The sequence below is a fragment of the Heterocephalus glaber genome, unplaced genomic scaffold, assembly GCF_053883595.1.
Source record: "Heterocephalus glaber isolate CG9 unplaced genomic scaffold, H.glaber_assembly_v1.0 deba00001606, whole genome shotgun sequence".
NCBI classification, from domain to species: Eukaryota; Metazoa; Chordata; class Mammalia; order Rodentia; family Bathyergidae; genus Heterocephalus; species Heterocephalus glaber.
The window spans coordinates 37,794,439-37,813,856 of record NW_028258377.1 but is presented as its reverse complement, the minus strand read 5'-3'; the positions used below and the strand labels follow the sequence as shown (position 1 = coordinate 37,813,856).

General features: G+C 42.8%; 1 long non-coding RNA gene across 1 annotated transcript in view; it reads right to left on the bottom strand.

Annotated features, from left to right (window-relative positions):
* Window positions 1–19,418, bottom strand: part of LOC147823009 (uncharacterized) — a 193,982-nt gene that overhangs the window by 9,644 nt on the left and 164,920 nt on the right. The window contains exons 5-8 of the long non-coding RNA XR_015444861.1: window positions 2,347–2,421; window positions 531–765; window positions 337–412; window positions 71–254 (exon numbers count right to left, since the gene is read on the bottom strand). This is a non-coding gene — a long non-coding RNA (uncharacterized LOC147823009). The remainder of the gene's footprint in view (window positions 1–70; window positions 255–336; window positions 413–530; window positions 766–2,346; window positions 2,422–19,418) is intronic.

Here is a 19,418-nt window from a genome sequence, read left to right as displayed (position 1 = left end):
TAAGGACATGAGATCAATTTGATTTCATAAAAATTACAGAAAATAGAATCATATCAATATATCCACATACCTCCCAGGACAGAGCTGAGGAGCTGAGTCCAGCTCCCACCTGGTTTCCACCACTGGGGAATCATCATCAACTCACAGGGATGTAACGGCCCCCAACAAAGCAGCCCAAGGCTCCTTCCCAGAGTTGTAAGTCTTCCTGGACCCAAGCAACACCAAGGACTAAGACCTCAGGAAGCTGGAAGTGGCTTTGAAAAAGGAATTATATTAGTAAGGCTAGGTTCTACAATATTGCCATAACAACTAAATCCTTAATTCTCAGTGGCTTACCTCAAAAAAAGCTTCAGGTTTCAGTGAGTTTTGGTCAGGCCGCATTGCATGGTGACTCAGGAATGGATCCAGTCCTCTTTTATCGTATTATAGCAGAAGAGAAAGAGAGAGGGGAGAGGGAGGGAAGGGAAGGGAAGACCCTCACCCACCAGTAAATGCCAGGACCTAAAAGTAACCCCACTGTCTTTACTCACCGTTCTCTGGCCAGATACTGAATATAAGAAGGTCAAAGAAGCAAGGGCATAAGCCATAAGCTGTCTCTGCCACAAGGCTCTTCTCTGAGAATGGCTTTCTCAGTACCTACTTTCCACCCTGAGCTTCATTCAGCTGAGCTGATGGCCACTGGGCTCCAGGTTTCTTCCAATGTATGTGTCACCTTCACTTCTGTGGCTGAAGAACAACCTGGCTCCACAGCCCAGAAAACCTCTTCTGAAAGCAAAGCCAGGGGTTAGGCGTGCTGGGCCTGGGAACATGGTTGAATACTGTGGCTGAGAGATCTGTCTCCTTCCTCTCTTCTGCATTCCTAACCTGAAAACACCCTTCCCTGGGAAGATGCAGCGTAAGTGAGTGCAGCCCTGCCTCTACCTACTAGTTTGCTTGAGGGCCTGTCCAAAGCCGGCAGGCTGGGGTGCTACAGCCCCAGGAGTGGCCCTCACCTGTGCCACTCAGGTGTGTTATATTTTGAACCTGACCTCATGGTTTCATACTGGCGAAAGTCCCCTAGAAAAGTCAGGGATGGGGCACCTCCCTATATTATCACTCAATTAAAAAAAAAGATAATCACCCAAGGAATAGCTTCTAAGACTCAGCAGAATCTCATTTGCTTGTAAATCTGCCAAGCTGCACAGATATTATATTGTACTATTATGGAATTCATCCTATAGTATCTTCAAAGTAAAGGATTGTCTCAGTGAGCAAAGCACTTTTTTCTTTTCCAAATCCTGTTTTAATTAGAAAATTCATGGAAAATATAGAACGATTGCCCCATAGCCACTTGAAAAAAATATTTGTTTGGAAGCCTTGAAAATATTGGTGAACTGAAAAAGAAATTGAACTTTGATATTTTTCTCCCATTTTATTATTCCCCATTCCCTGAAAAGCCTTCAGCATTGTATTTCTGTGTCTTGGAAAAAAGGATGTATCCCCTTCTTAGAACCTGTAGGTAGCCTAATTATATGCAAATCACAGAAATACATATCTGTGGTTAAAGGATATTTAAAATGCTAAAAGCTTTTTCTCAACTGTTAGCTGTTTTTTTAAAAATGGCTATTTCAAGAACCTGGAAGCGCTGTCACCATGTTCTCCTCTTTCTCAAGCACATGCAAGAAGCCTCCCTTGTAATAATGCCTCATGGGCTGTACTTTCTCAAAACAGCTGAAGTGGGGACCACAGTTTGAATCTGGTTTTGAAGCAATTCTATATTAATCTTTCTTTCTTAACAGTGGCAATTTTCCTCACTGTATTCAGCATCAAAATATAACACTATAGAAACCAAACAGAAATTAAGTTGTTCTCATTCTGAAAAAGATTTCTTAATATTGTCCTTTACTTCTTGAAAATGTTGCTATGGATGCATTTTGAAAGGATCATTATTTCTCTGATATCTGAGATCTATTCTAGTCTCCTGGCTATAAACACTATCAAAATGCTGACGGTTCCCAAGTTTCTACTTCCACTTCTGAGTTCCAGGCTTACATAACCAACTGCTCATTTACATAACAAACATTCTCTTGGTTGTCCAATGGGTGTCTCAAACTGAGCACATTCAAAACCTAATTTCTCATCTTCTACAAAGCTGCTGCTCCCCAACTTTCTCCTCTCAACAAAGGGCCACACCATGGTTCTAGTGTCTCGGGTGTAAAAAGCCTTGCTATTACCCTTAATTCTGTGCTTTCTTTATATTGCATTTCAACTCATTGGCTGAGTTCTATTTTAAAATATGTCTAGAATGTGATTAGTTGTTACTGTCTTCCCAGGATCACCCTGGTCCAAACTACCACCATTACTTACCTAGAGTTTTGCAGTGCTCTTCTCCCCGATTCTCCCCTCCGACTTTCTCGTTTTCCCATCGCAGCCAGAGTGGTCCTTTCAAGACATCAAGAGGATGATGTTACTGTGATGCTCTAACTCCTCCAGGGTCTCCCATCTCACCCGGCATCACAACAAAGGGCTTAAATGGCCTCTAGGACACCCCCTTTGGGCCTCATGTCCTACAGCTCTCCCTGACCTGCTCAGTTCCAGCTTGAGTCAGCCTGATCCTCACGCACATCAGCCTGCTTTCCGCTCCAGCTCCTCTGCCTGGAGTGCTCTTCTCCAGATATCTGTAGAGCACTCTTGCTTCAAGTTTCTGGTCAACCATCACCCTGCCTACTTCGACTGCAACAGCGCCCTCCCTTCTGTGCCGCACCTTCCTTAACACTGCTCATCGATATCTCATATTGTTTATCTTCATCTCACACACTTCATATTGTACTTGTTTATTATCTGTCATTTTTCCTACTAGAACTGCACAAACTACACAAGAGTAGTTTTTTCAAAAAATCTCTTTTGTTCACTGCTATGTCCAAACACTTAGAACAGCATCTGGCACGTAACAGACATTGAATAAATATTTGTTGAATGAATGACTAAGGTTGCCTTCTGTGAGAAAGCAACATATCTGGTTAAATTAGGAACTAGTGCTCACTTTCATGCTTGATCACACTCCTCATTCATAGATTTGTGGTAGGTAAACCAGTGACTGGCCACAAGGGACTCCTAGTGAGAACGAGCAGGTGCTAGGCCTGTTACCAAACTTCGAAGGTGATTCCAGCATCCCGTGTCCTGGTGCCCAGCTCACCGCACCCTAGAATAGGCTCCTAGCTGGACTCACTGCCAGCAGTCAGTCACGACAGGCACACTTAAGGACGAGCGTAAGTGTGTCACGTCAGGAACCGGGAGACCCCAGGAAGATCACCCATCCCTTGGGGAAGAGAGTTCCAGGCTCAGAGAGGATAGGGGTGACCAGACTACAGCTTCATGGGTGCCAGGAAATCAGCCTCTCTCCTGCGCCCTTGTCTGTCAGGGAAGTGTTCTAAGTCAAAATTCAGATGTATTTAACCTAAAGTCAGCACACCTGTGGACAGGAGCGTGACAAGAAGAGCACCTTCTTCCTCCATTCCCAGACACACTTGGCTCGGTCTCCTCCAAGCTCAGCAAGCTGTAGGAGTAAACTAGGTTACAGGCCGAAGAGATATGCATGAGCTGTGTTCCAAAAGAGAAGGGCTGAGGGACTAAGTGGCCCGAGTTATGCAAGATATCTGAGTTGTGCTGCTAATGCGGCCTTGCTAATAGCTACACAGTGGCTGGATCTGGGGACACTTGGGCCCCTTTGGGATGACATCTTTATCCCCAGTGGTGCCCTGGATACACTATGGTATCACCAACCTGCAGAAAGGGCTGCCCAAAGGCGGAGCACACTTGAAGTCAGAGGTCACCAAAACAAGTGAGCACAGTGCTTTAGGGGGGGTCCCAAGAAACTAAAAACTGTGCTGAAATTTTACTATGTCCTAAGCAGAAAGGGTAAGAAATCCTTCCATGTTTCGTTCACTCTTAGGAAGTGACATCTAGAGAGAAAATGAATCAGATAAAAAGGAAAGGCAAATTATGATATTAAAAATTCATTTCCATTTAGCAAATTTGCTATTAGCATCACAATTCAGGATATTTTAATAATTATAGCCTCAGATAAGTGGCATAATTGGATGCCTCACTGATAGGATTTAAGGAACATCAGAAAAAAATCCCTTCATCAAAACTGTGTCCCTAACAGCCTGAGCTCATCCGCAGGAGCAGAACGTGCCCAGGGCTTTCCAGCCTCCTCTTCTAAAACCCACTTTCCCAGGGGGCTCAGCAGCCAAGGCCCAGCTGTTCCTCACCAGTGCATGGGGCATGTGGGGATCTGAATCCTGAGACTGGGCTGAGCATGGGTCAGAAGGTGAGGCTTCCAGGTGGGCACCCTGCACCCCAGGAGGCTTGTGCTCCCCGTGTGTGTGTCCTCACAGACCAATCTACAGCACTCAGGAGGAAAGCAGGTGCTGTGTTTCTATCTAAATGATTCAACACAGAGTAAGTTCACAGGAGAGATGGCAGGAGCTGAGGACAAACATCCTTAAGCCAGGGAGTTATCTCATCCGTGATGAGTTATCACATCACGGTATAGCATCAGGAAGGGCACAAGTATGCCCTGTCCTCCACCAGCTCAGCCTGAAAGTGCTGGCTGAGGCCCTACCTGGCTGAGGACTCACCTGCCTGCCTCCAGCCAAGTTGCTACAGAGCCTCTGGAACAAGTAAAGGATCCTATAGCTATGTTATCTCAAATACCCTCTTTCACACTTTAATGGGAACCAGGTAAGGGCACTTAAGGGCACTTAAGCCCCACTTCAAGCCATCATTCTGAAAGTCCCCTGCCCTCTGCTTGCACCACTCTAGCTCAGAGAAAGTGAGTGATGGTGATGCACACCGTCATACCTTGGCCAAGCTCCCTATGATAAACAGGGGGATTTCTGGTGTGCGAGGCTAAGCCTTTCTGTTCTCCCAGCATAACAGTCATCAAGAGTTTCCCATGAGTCTCAAGATAAAGACCCAAATCATGGTCTCACAAGCCCTTAGTGTTCACTGCACACTCAGCTCCCAATGTTCCCTCACTACTGCAGGACACCATGCCCTCTCTTCCACTAACACATTTTTCTCTCTTGGTCCTCAGTTGGTGGAACTGTAGCTTAAGTTTCATTGTGGAAGGATGGGATGGGATTAGAGTATGCTAAATTGCAACCAAGCTTGATTTTTGCCAAGATTCAGCTGTTTTTCTTTAATGAGCATTCTTCGTATTGTTACAAGTTTTAGGTTCTCCACAGTTCTGGAAAAGCTACTATGAACAGGTTTTACCAGTATTCTTATTGTTTTTATGTTGTAGCAGATCTTCAGAGCTCCTTACTTTGCCAGTCTAGATGTACTTTTGCCAGTGACTTGATTTTTGACAAATGTGTAAAGCTAACTCAGTGGGTATAGAGTAGTCTTTTCAACAAGTGGACAGAAACAGACATCTATGTGCAATCCATAAAAATAATTTTGATCTATACCTTAGACCGTACAAAAAGCCTTAAGACAAATTGATCAGAGATCTAAATGCAAAGCTTTAAAACTACTAGAAGAAAATCACAGAAAATCTCCATAACCTTGGTAATGCAAAAGATTCTTAGGTACAAAGCTAAATAAATGATCCTTAAAAAACAAATTGCTAAATTGGACTTTATAAAAATTAAGATCTTCTGCTATTCTAAATCAATGTTAAAAGAATTAAAAAGATAAGCCACAGGTTAGAAGAAAATATTAGGAAATCAGACACCTGATAAATGGCATAACCAAAATACATAAAATTTTTCAATACAAATCCTAAAACAATGCAATTTAAAAATGGACCCAAAATTGGCCAGATATTTCATGAAGGAAGACAGGCAGATAGTACCTGAACACATGAAAAATTGCTCAACTTCTGTGTTCCTCAGGGAAGTACAAATGAAAGCCATAATGAGATACCACTACACATCTATAGAATGGCTAGAATTAAAGAGATTGTTATACCAACTGCTTGTGAGCATGTGGAGCCACTGAAACTCTTAAAGGCTACTGGTAGAAATGCAAAATTGTACAACTCTTTTGGCAAACAGTTCGGCAGTTTCTTAAAAAGCTAAACATTCATCCAAACCACTCTACTCCAAGGTATTTAACCAGGAGAAACGAAAACACATATCCACACAAAGATTCATACTTGGATACTCATTGCAATATTGCTCGCAGTAGCTCAAAACTGGAAACAACCAAAAAATTTATCAACAAGTGAATGAATAAACACATTTGGTATATCCATTCAATGGAATACTACTTCATAATAAAAAGAAATAAAGAATTGATATATCCAGCAAGACAAATGACCTAAAACTAACCACAGCAAGCAAAAGAACTTAAATTTAAAAACTAGTACATGCTATGATTCAATTCATATAAAATTCCAGAAAATTTAATTGTATGCATTTGTTCAATACAAAGTTACCTATAGTGGTAGATTGCAGATACGTGGTTGTATGGGATGATGCGAGGGCTAGGATGAGTGAGAAAGATGGATCCCCAAATGTCCCCAAGATGTCTGTGTTCATTACCTTTATTGTGAAAACAGTGTCACATCACATATGTCCATCAAAACTAAAATTTTAAATATGTATATCTAATTAAATGTCAATTATTTCTCAATGAAGCTGAAAAATAATAAAGCCTGAGGTCAAGTGAAATCAATCAATGTGTGGCTTATAAGGTCTTTAGTTAGGACTCCTTTAGAATGAATGCACGGACCAGAAGAACTTCTTGATGAACAAATGGTCTGTAGGAAACTGAAGGCCGAGCTCTCACAAAGGCCTAATCTCAACACAGCAGAAACACAGTTCCAGGGAGAGAAGCACAGTTGAAATAAATTGTAGGTGTGACTCTTTGAGCATTAAGTGAGCAATTATAAAATACATAGAAGTCCCCAAGTGTTTTTAAACATGAGTTGTATTGGTAAAATTGCTGTCAACCTGGGCTAAATGGCACGAGACTATTCAAATTGAAAAAAAGCTCTCTGGGTCCTTCACTTTCTATGAAAATTAAGCAAGGCTTAAGGCTTGCTTAAATTAAGAAGCAGGCTGAGGAGACTGCCGAGAAGTCTGCTGAGCTACCCACAGCCCATCTCTTCAGGAGCTGCCAGAGAGTGACAGGTAGTACAGCACAGGCAAGGCCAAGAGCTGTGAAAACGTCCAACTGGGGCATCATTCCAGAGAGTAGACCATGCTCTAATCAAGCAACACTGCTGTTCCAGAGGGACTCCTGCTGACACTTCTGCTCAGCACGATTTCAGATTGTGGATCAGTGACTGTTTCGAAGAGGAATGTTTACTGCTGTCATCCTACCCTTGTTTCTCCACTGCATATGGATGTGTGATAGGCAGGTTTCCTCCATGTTCACTGAGTCTCCAGGTCAGAAAGTGCTACATGGGATTTCATACAGATTACAAGACCCTGGATTTTGAGCCTTATGCCATGGGGGATGAGACCTTTGAGGGACTTCAGAGGGAGTGGGTGTATTTTGTATGTAGAGATGATGTGAATAATTTTGACCAGAGGGTACACTGTGGTATATTTGTTACACAAATGGTCCTGATTCTATATCTATACAGAATGCATCTCTGTCCAGCAAGATAAAGAATTTATCTCTAGTCCTATTGAATCTGGGCTTTGTTAACTATCTTTTACAGACAGGTTGCAGAAGAAGGGTGGTGTGCCAGTTCCAACCCTAGGCTTTATGATCCTTCCTATTTTTTTTTTAATTTCTTCTTGGATCCGTGCTTGTAGCATGACAAAGGCTTGGGCTAGCCTACTAAAGATGACAGATCCTGTGAAAGAGAGATGAGGTGCCTGAGCTGACAGCCAGACAACCTACAAAAACAAAATCATCTGAATGACCTGGAGCTAATCATGTGTGAATGAAAGAGCCCAGCGAAAACCAGAAAAACTGTCCAAAGGAACCCCACCTAATTGTCAAGCTGAACACTATGAGCTCCATAAATGCTTGTCATTTAAGCTACTAAAATTTGGAGTGCTATATGAGTCAGCTCTCTACTGCTGTGACAAAAGACCTGAGAATATCGACTTGAAGGAATGACTCATTTTGCCTCACAGTTTTACAAGTTCCAGTCCGTGGTCACTTGGCGCGATTGTTTCTGGGTCTGCAGCAAGGCAGAGAACATCAAGATGGAGAGTGTTTGCGGGGAGCAAAGCGGTCTCCCTCACAACAGTCAGGAAGCACCAAGATAAAGGAAGGGGCAAAATATATCCCCCAAAGCACACACTCCCAGTGACCCACTTCCTCCAATTAGGCTCCACCATTGGAACTTTCCACCACCTCCCAATACCCACGCAAGCTATGTATGCATCAATGGACTGACTCACTGATGAGTGCAGAGCCCTCGTGTTCTGAGCACTTCACAAAGGCACCACCTCGGAACACTGCTGCGCTGGGGACCAAGCCTTCGGTCCGTGAGATTTGGGAGGGTGAGAGCCAAACCATAACAGGTGACCAAATATATAGCACTACATAACAGATACTCGTGCATCCTTTTTTAATCTTCACAATGACCGAAAAGATCCATGTTATTATCTCTAATTTAGAGACAAAACTAAAGCTTACGGCAAGTTTCAGGACCAAGGCCATATGGCTAGCAAGTGTCTTTATAGTTATCAGAGTTTTGTTTTTGAACAACATCTTGGTTCTCCTTACAGGTGCTTGGTGACATTAGGGTAAAGGGGAGGCATGAACTTTCTCTGGACAATAAAACTCAAGTGGAACTGGATGTGGTGGTGCACACTGTGATCTCAGCACTCTGGGAGGCTGAAGCAGGAGGATCACAAATTTGAGCCAACCTGGGCAGTTTAGTGAATTAGCAAGACCCTATCTCAAAAAAAGAAAAAAAAGACAAGACAGAGGAGTCCCAAAATGGCAGAGCAGTGAGGGCCAGCAACTCAGCTTCTCCAGGACAAAGTATCGAGAGTCTGGAAAGCAGCAGCTTGGAGAGGAATTAAAGAGAGTGGAGGCCACCAGGGAACCACGAGGGAACTGACAGAGGAGAAGAAAACAGGATTAAGTGCTACAGAAGAAACAGATCACACGCGAGGGGACACCCCACAGTGCCGCTAACAGCAGCTGGCTGGCCACCAGCTGGGAGGCAAAGGGAAACTAACAACATTTTCGCTCACGGAGACCTGGAGAACTACATCCGGACTGAAAGAATGATCGGCAGTTGGAACCAGCAAGGAAAGTGCGGGACACTGCTTCAGAGCGGCCGTCCACAGTCAACAGCTTGGTACAGGTGCCACAGCCACAATCAGGGAGCAGGAGCTAGGGGGACGCGACCGGTCCCAGAGCAGCCCCTGCCTGCTTCACACCTCCAGCCTCCCAGAGTGAGTGAGGGGCCCAGTCACGGAGACGGAAGGCAGTCGGAGGGCAGAGTCCAGGGCTGGTGCACACAGAGCCGGCTGCGCGCTCAGGGGCCAGGGGCAGCCCGAGTTTCGCAGGACTGGGAGCTCACCCTGGCCCGTGTGCTCACTGTAAGCCCACCTGGGGCTCCCGCGCACCGTTCTGGGGTTCTGGGGACTCCACCTTGGACTCCAGCACAAGCAGAGACGCGTCCTGGCTTGAGCTCTGCTCCTTAACCCTTTGGTGAGGAAAAAAGCGATGTGACCAAAACATTGGAAAACTGTCTTTTACTAGTCTTTATTTGATTGGATCATTTTTTCATTTTGATTTTACTTATTTTTTTTATTCTTTGCTGTTTTCCTCGTTCTGTACATTTCCCCCCACACTTTTGTTCTATTACTTTACCCTTTTTTCTTTCATGAGTGCATGCGTGTGTGTGTGCGCGCGCGCGCGTGTGTGCGTGTTTCTCAGCCTCCTGCCGCTTTTCTCCCAGTATAGTTTACAGAAGGTAAGGGAATCCTCCCTTGTCCCTTTATACCCTTCCTACATTTATCCCATCTCTTCACCTGACTTCTCTCTCCTGTGTCTCAGCCTGGTTTTCTTTTCTTTCCTCTCCCCCTTTTCATTTGCCTCCCTGTAACTTTTTCTCTAGTATTTGTATCAGTCATAGACTCGCTTCCCATCTCCATTTCTCACTACTAGTTTTGCACCCAGTTTTCCCTGTTATCCCCTTCTAAATATATAATATATCCTACCATCATTAGGATCCTTTGCTCCCCCCATTTCTTCCTTTGCATACCACAGAGCAGAGGACTTAAATTTTTTTTAAATATATTAAAAAAAAAAACCTTTTTTTTCTTTTTCTCTTTTTTCCCCCCCTATGCACCACCCCATCCCCAACCCCCTGGGCTTTAAATAAGTGATTCTATAAAATTACTCTTGAATGCTGTTTTCACCAGTAGAGGAGACACAGCCATCACATTTAGTGCACATTAGCTGTGGGTCAAGACGTGGGCTGTCATGATGCTTCCACTATAAATGTGGATTTCTTCTCTAGACTAAAGGGAGACCCAAAACAGAGACTCATGGTGTGGCATTTCTCAGCTAACCCCGCTAGATCCCACTGGAACGGCTTGGCTGTTACTGCCGAGCTGATTTGATTGCATAGGAAGAATCCTGACTCAGTTGACAGTTTTGTGCCAGTGGACCTGTCTGCCAAATCCACGTAACACACCCAGGGGGAGGGACTGCAAGAGCTCCTCACCCCAAAACTCGGACTGGATCAGACTCTGCAAGAATGCTCGCAGCCTGGCAGAAAGAAGTTCCGAGTCTGAGTTGGCTTCGGTGTGTGGCAGAGGGATCAGAGGGGTTATGGGGGGTGAGCACCCAGGCTCTGGCAAAGAAGCTACTTGGGGATCATATGCAGGGTCTCATTGGAATATTTAATCTGTGTTCCCATCAGATATTTTCTAGGTTTAAATTTTTGTACGTTTGATTCATTTAGTAATGTGGGGCTCTGTTCTTTTATGGTTTCCTGTGTTGATTAGGTTGTTACTTTGCGTACTTGTTCTTCCACTGGCTGTGATTTACTAGGTGTCCAGCTTCTCTCCCTCGTCGCAGCTCCCTATCTAGTTTCTTCACCTCAAGTCCCCAAGACAATATCATTAACATATTTATTCTTTTCCAAGCACATAAACTCCTCTTCCCAGGATTTTAAACTCCCCATACTTAGCTGCCTCACAGTCACCCCTGTCTTCTCTAGTATTATCCTCAATCCTCCCCATCCTAAGCCTTTGGCTCTTCCATATCTTACCTAGATCACTGCCCTGTCAGCAGGTCTGGCAACCACACAGCTTTCCTCGGTCGCAAAGTGAACCCCCTTTGTCCCATATCTTGTCCTTGCCCCCACAAACATCCTCTGAAAACTCTCAATACTCACCCTTCAATCGACTAAGAGTATCCAATAAAATCAGGCCCCAGACCAACCTTTTCTCCTCATCTGCACCATCCTCCCCTTTAAACCTCCCGCTTAATGTCTAACATTCCTCATCCAACCACCTCACCCACCTCATTGCAGAACAAACACAAACACAAACTATCCCAGTGTGCACAGAGAACAGACAAAGAGGGGAAGTGTAAATCCAAGGACTATTATATGGAAGCACTGTAAGATTGAATCTGTGAATGCTATTATAACCAGAAGTAATTGTTTCAGAAAAACATAGGGACAGTGTCAAAATCACTTAAAGTAAATAACAGAAGGAGTAAATTCTTGCACTGGAGACACAAAGCTGAAAATTATTCACAGGAGAGCAACATCCTACTAAAAATCTCCATATAAGCCACAAATTCTCTTCACTTCTCTAGTTCCCAACCTACAGTGACTCCCCCCCAAAAAGGGAGGAGAAAAGAGTTGAGGGGAGTGGGGAAAGAAGGAAACAGAAGATCTCTGAAACCTGCTCTCAACTCTCTGAAGGCAGAGCAAGTGATCAGAAGAGAAGAAAACAAATACAAGTAGCAGATATCCATGAAAAGTTCATAGCAGGGATGAAGAAAAGAGATGAGTTCAAAGAGGAAATGAGCCAAAAGGTCACAGCGATTTCACTCAATGTGCCCAGAGTGAATTTGGGGGAAATAGGTAAAACACTGGATGAGTTAGCCAAAACGGTTCAAAATTTGAATGACAGATTCAACAAAGATATGGAATCCTTGAAAAGATGTCAGACAGCAATACCTGAAATAAAAAGCAGTACAGAATTTACACATTGCAGAAATGACCAGTGTGAAGAGAGAGTGTCTGATATCGAGGACAAAATAGTGGATTATGACAAAGAGCTCAGAGAAGCCCAAAAGAAAATAAGAGAACAAGAGAAGACTATTCAGCAGCTACTAGATGACAACAAGGAGACTGATCTAAGGATAATTAGACTTAGAGAAAAACTAGACGATAGCACAGACTGATTCACTAACATGCTTAGAGAAACCATGGAAGAAAATTTCCCAAATATAAGAAAAGAGTTTAAAATACAAGTAAGCAATGCTTATAGAATACCAAATAATTATTGTAAACAAGAAGCTCACCAAGGCATATCCTTATTAAATTACTAAATATCCAGCAAGAAAAAAAAAAAACCAGAATTTTAAAAGCAGCTGGAGAAAAACAAAATAATCACATATAAAGGTAAACCAATTAGAATCACAGCAGACTTGTCAATCTTTCAAACCCCTACAGGCCAGAAGAGCTTGGGAATTTCAAGCCCTAAGAGCAAATAACTTTCAACCCAGCAAAGCTACTATCCTTCAAAATAGATGGAGAAATAAGATATTGCCATGAAAAAGACGAGCTCAGAAGATATATGAGTGCTAAACCAGCTCAAGAGAAAATTGTTGGGGCCAGTGGGCATAAGGGAGGTTCTGTCAGCCAAGGTTCCCAGAGAAAAGGCCACACGTGGAGCAGGCGTTAAGAAAGCAGGAGGCAAACTTTAGTTTCCCAGTATACCACATATAGTGGCTGTTATCAGTGTTCCTGAGATAAATAAGACAAAAGAACTGTGCAATCTTGCATAGCCGTGTGGTATGTGTGTGGCTGTCCATGCTGATTCTTTATTATTAAAACAAACTCTGTCATGTGCCTGCGCTAAATGATAAGAGTTGTGTCCTCAAGTGCCCTCAAGAGCCCTCAGACACCTGGGCTTTGACACATCTGACAGTGCCCTCCTACAAAAATACCGAAGAATATTCCTGATACAGCTAAAGACAGAGAAGAAACTAGTAAAATCAATGGATAAACAGCAACAAAAAACATCAGGAAAAGAAAAACAAAGGATACACCAACAGATAAAGAAGTCAATGGTAGCAAACAACCAATACATCTCAGTAATATCTCTCAATGGTTACAGCCTCAACTTTCCTTTTAAAAGACACAGACTGGGCCGGGGATTTAGCTCAGTGGTTCTACCGCCTGCCTGGCAAGTGCAAGGATCCAAGTTCAATCCCGGCACACAAAAAAAGACACAGACTGGCAAACTGGATCAAAAAACAGAATCCAACAATCCATTGCATTCAAGAAACTCTTCTAATCCAAAAATATAACCATAGACGAAAAATTAAAGGATAGAAAACAACATTAAATGCACCAGCACCCTGAAAACAAGCAGAGGTAGCAATTCTAATATAAAATTATCTTTAAGGATGTTATATCACCAATACTCCTCAAGCTCTTCAATAAAACTAAAATGGATGGAGTGTTCCCAAACTCATTTATGGAAGCCAGTATCACTTTGACCCTCAAACTGGATAAAGACCCAACTAAAAAAGAAAACTGTGGAACAATAACAGCAAATACAACGCAGCACATTATCAAAAACATCATACATCATGATCAAGTACATTTCACCCCAGAGATGTAAGGACAGTTCAACATACATAAGTCAATAAATGTAATACATCACATAAAAAGAAGGAAGGTCAAAAACCATATGATAAAATCAATAGGTGCAGAAAAGTCTTTTAATAAAACCCAATACTGCTTCATGATATAAATCTTGAGAAAACAGGTATAGAAAAACCATATCTGAACATGATTAAAGCTATATATGGCAAATCAATAACCAGCATCATATCAAATGGGAAAAAGCTAAAAGCATTCCCCCTAAAATCATGAACAAGACATGGATGTCCACTATCACCTCTTCTATTCAACATAGTACTTGAAACAGTAGCCAGAGAAATTAGGCAAGAGAAAGAAATAAAGGGGATACATATAGGAAAGGAAGAACTCAAATTATTATTATTTGCAGATAACATGATACTCTACATAGGAGACCCAAAGAACTCCAACAAAAAACTTTTAGAATTAATAACTAACTTCAGCAAAATAGCAGGATACAAGATCAACACAAAAATTCATTAGTGTATATCAACAATTAATAAGATATGGAAATCATGAAAATAATACCATTTACAGTAGCTTCCAGAAAAATTAAAAACCCAAGAATTGAGGGGAAGGGGAAAGGAAAAGAGGGAAAGGACAAACTAAGAGAAGAGAAAAAAAATGGAAATGAAATATATGTAAACAGGGAAGGGTGGAAAGGGTGAAGGGCACACAGGTAATGGGGAAAAAAATAAGAACCAAGATATATCATGTAGAGGTACAAACACCCAATGAGAAATGTAAATGAATTGTATACCTAAAATGTACCAATAAAATTAATTTTTTAAAAAACCCAAGAATTAACCTAACCAAAGGAAATAAAAGACTTCTGCAAAGAAAACTACAATACTCTGAACAAGTAAATAGAAAATGGAAAGATGTCCCCTGCTCCTGGATAGTAAGAATCAATATTGTCAAAATTGCTATACTCCAAAAACTGCTATACAAATAAAGTGCAGTCTCAATTAAAATACCGACAGCATACATTCCAGATCGAGAAAAAAAAATCCTAAAATTCATATGGAACCAGAAGAGACTCAGAATAGCATAAGCAATTTTGGGCAACAAGAGCAAAGCAGGAGGGATAACAATACCTGACTTGAAGCTGTGCTACAAAGCTATAGTCCTAAAAACAGCATGGTACTGGAACAAAAATAGATACATGAATCAATGAAACAGAACCAAGGATACAGAAACCTCACCAGACACACTGATTTTCAACAAAGGGGCCAAAAGCGTATGTTGGAGGAAACACAGCCTATTCAACAAGTGGTGCTAGAAGAACTGGTTATCTGTGTGCAGAAGACTGAAACTGGACCCTTATCGCTCACCGTGTCCTAAATTAAAATCAAAATAGATCAAAGAGCAAACATTAGAACTGAAACATTAAACCTACTGGAAGATAAGACAGGTAAAACACTTGAAGACCTACATGTAGGAAAGGATTTTCTAAACAGAACCTCAGTAGCACGAGAAATAACTGCAAGAATCAATAAATGGGATTACCAAACTAAAAAGCTTCTGTACAGCAAAAGAATCAATCAGTAGAGTGGAGAGACAACCTACAGAATGGGAAAATAATTTTGCCAGCTACTCCTCAGACAGAGGACTAGTATCTAGAATATACAAAGAACTCAAAAAAATTAAACCACCTCAAATTAAAGTGCCAGTTAAGAAGTGGGCAAGAGAAATGAACCAGCACCCTGCAGAGGAAGAAATACAAATAGTCAACAAATGCTCAACAGGGCCAGGGATTTAGCTCAGTGGCGCTGTTCCTGCCTCTCAACCGCAAGGTCCTGAGTTTAATCTCTGGTACCAAAACAAAACAAAACAAACAAAAAAATGCTCAACATCTCTGGCCATTACAGAAATTCAAATTAAAACAATGTTAAGATTCCATCTTACTCCATAAAGAGTGGCAATCATTAAGAAATCAAACAATAACAAATGCTGGCATGGCTGTGGTGAAAAAGGAACCCTCCTGCATTGTTGGGAATGCTAACTACTACAAACATTATGGAAATCAGTATGGGGATTTCTCAAAGAACTGAAATTAGAAATTCCATATGATCCAGTGATCCCTCCACTAGGCATCTTCCCCAAAATGCTTACGACATCATACTACAGTGATACATGCACACCAATCAATGTTTATAGCAGCACAACTCATAATAGCTAAATCCTTGAAAGAGCTTGTATAACACCAGCAGAAGATTGGATAAAACAAAATATGGTATCTATATACAATGGAATACTACTTGGCTATAAAGAATGACAGACTTCAGACATTTGCAGGGAAATGGGTGCACCTGGAAAATATCATGTTGAGTGAAATAAGCCACACACACAAGCTTAAATACCACACGGTAGCTCTCATTTGAGTGAGGCAAAGTACAAACAAAGAGAATAACAAAGGATGGATCAAAGGGGACAAGGAAATGGATCGCTTGCAACAGGGAAGTGATTCAAAGGAAAAAGTGCAAGGGGTGAGGAGGAGGGGAAGGGGAAATAAGTAAAATAAAGACGTGCCATGTACAGGAACGTAATAACCTAATAACGTAAACATTATACGCCATAGCACGAGCTAAGATTAATAATATCAACAAGAATGAAACATGGGACAGGGGAGTTGGAGGAGGAGGGACGGAGGGGGAGGGAGGGAAGAGGATTAGAAAAAAAAGAAACAAGCCATGGTACGTACATGTAAGCACTCCCCAGGTAACTGCAAGTTGCACAAACTGCAAACGTGAACTGATAAAATTAAAAATTAAGAAAAGGAAAGGAGAGAGGGCTGGGAATGTAGCTCAATGCAAAGGCCCTAGGTTCAATCCCCAGTGCTGCAAAAAACAAAATAAATGCAAAACCTTGAATGGAAGCAATGTATGTCACTTCCAGCGGAAAGAGTATAGAAGGAATGCAGAGTCTGCCGCACTGGCTGCCCTTGGCCCCGGTATCCATGATGCTCCTGAGTCTGGTCCTTCAGCTCAGGTCTCTGGCTGTGACCTGAAGGGCCGCCCCCAACCAGAAACAAGGGACGTGAAGCATGATGGCGAAGTAACCTCGTGCTGGTCTAGGTCCCTGAGACTTGGGGTTGTCTCTACCGTGTGGCTCAGACCAGCCTGGCTGATGAGGTGGCTGAGCCAGGGTAAGGCCCAGTTGCCCTGGACTCCAAAGCCCCCATTCTTATTCACAAATGAATGGGTGAATAATTGACTTTTGTCAAAAGACAAGGCCAACAGTGCTAACAAATAAAAGAGAGAGGAAAATGAAGAGATTGCAGACAACAGATTGATGTCCTTTAGGCAGCAGGGGTCAAAGGAACAGCATTCTATAGCCAAGGTTCAAAACATCTAGGAGATGTGGAGAAACGGGTCCCCCATCCCAGCACCCAGAGCTGCGCCGGACCACAGGGGAGAGACCCAGCTTCCACCACCCCTCCCAGGCATCTGGAAGAATCAAGTCGCAGGCCAAGCAGGCAGTGGGCACGGCCAGGCCCTCTCTGTGCTTGAGGGGCCTCCCCAGTCACAGTGCAGAGAACAGCCTCAGACCGGGCTGTCCAGAGTACGCACTGAGGGGACTCTGGGAAGGGCGGTCCTCCCAGCCCCGCCATCCTGCCTTCCACCCACTGCGGATACTCTTCCCCTAAAACAGGATGGGAAGGGACGGCTTCTCAGCACACCAGCCTCTTTACCTCAGAAGCCACCAAGATTGCCTTGGTTAACTCACTCTGATCCTTAATGTGACATCTCATGACGCCCACCAGCAACGTGGAATCCAATTCAATTCATCTGCCTCACTGTGAGTTCTCCAATTCAAGTGACTTTTCCAGATATCAAACTTTAATTCTATGCAAATCAACAAATGCTTATCTAGGGTCTATAAAGTACACAGTTCCAAGGCCAGCAAATAAATAAAACATCCTCTCTGCCTCTAGGGACCTGCAATCTAGGGAGGGAGAGAGATACAAGTGAAAGGGACCAAAATTCCAGGCAGAGTCTGGTCAAGGCTAAAATCAAGGTACAGAAGCGGCCGGTGAACAAACAAGGGAAAGGGAAAGACCCAAACTCTAATTTCCTCTTAGTGACACAGAGCTCACTCGTCTGTGTTTCGGTGTGTTGTTTTCTACAGTGCAATCCTCAGAGTTTTTGTAGCGACTCTGACAATGACTGTAACAAGAAGTGCAGGGCAAGGCTGTGATGTGGCACCAACAGGGCCCACCGTGGGAGGGCAGTGGGCTCTGTAAGGCCCCAGGGAGCGATACTGTCTTCCAGGACCTGCACCCCTTCTCTGCGGGTGGAGGGCTCCCTGCTTTTGTCCTCTCTTCTTTTGTCCTCCTAACTTACATTACACACAGCTGTCTGGGGACTGGGGGCTTCTCTGCCTTTCTGCTAAGTGAAATAAATCCCCTGCATGACGATAATTTTCCCCTCCATGGGATTTTTTTCTCTCCAACTACTTCAAAGCTTTTGGCTTAGTGGTGGGAGTCGCTGCAACTCTGCCTTCAGACAAACGACGACTCCAGTATTACCTTTCCTAAAACTACTGAGGATCTACTCTTCACATCCAGTAACCAGAAGGGGAAAGGAATTTTCATATACTATAATAAATACAAAAGGCAAACTTTATTAATTCAGATCCCATTAAGATGAATCATAGTGAGAATGCAGCGGGCAGACTGAGGAGCCTGCCGTGTATGTGCGCGTGTATGCCAGTGAGTAAGACCGTGTGGCTTGGAAAGACACGGTCCTGGTTCCACTGCTCGGAGATCACAGGGTACACGCTGGAGTACCGCACAGTGGTGCTTCGTAAACGCAAGCTGAATACAAGTAGAGCAATCCCACGGCAGTGCAGGTAAATAAGAGGGAACCTGTTCACAGACAAGAGGGTAGAAATTCAAATGTTCTTGACCTAAGCCAGCAGATTTCTCATTATAGCCACATATTCATTCATTTAGTCAAGGAATCTATCCAACGCACATTTATTTTTTTTAATTAATTTTATTGGTGCATTTTAGGTACAATATAATGACGTTCATCATTGGGAATGTGCACCTTTACATAATCTGTCTTGGTTCTTATTTTTCACCCTTCCCCTGCCCTCCCTTCAACCCCTCCACCCCTCCCTATTTACAAAGACTTTGTTTCCATTTTCTGATATTAATTCCATTCTCTTCTTTCCTTTCCCCTGCCCCTCCCACTTCCCCTTCCCCTTTGCCCCTTTTCTTCCTATTTCACATTATCTATTATACCTTTTAGCCCTTATTTACACTTTCTGTTTCTCACACTAAAGAAACTATTGGTATTTACACATGTGTGTCTTATTTATTTCACTTGAGTATCACCTCAATGTGCATCCATTTAGCTATAAATGTCTCTAATTTCTCATTTTTTATGGCTGAGTAGTACTCCATTTTATAAAAAAAAAAAAAACCAAAACCACATTTTCTTTATCCAGTCTCCAGTTGATGGGCAATTGGACTGCTTCCAAGTTTTAGCTATTACAAACTGTGCTGCTATGAACTTGGGTGCACATATATCACTGTGGTAGGATTCTTTTCATTCTTTGGGGAAGATCCCCAGCAGGGGAATACCTGGGTCAAATGGGACTT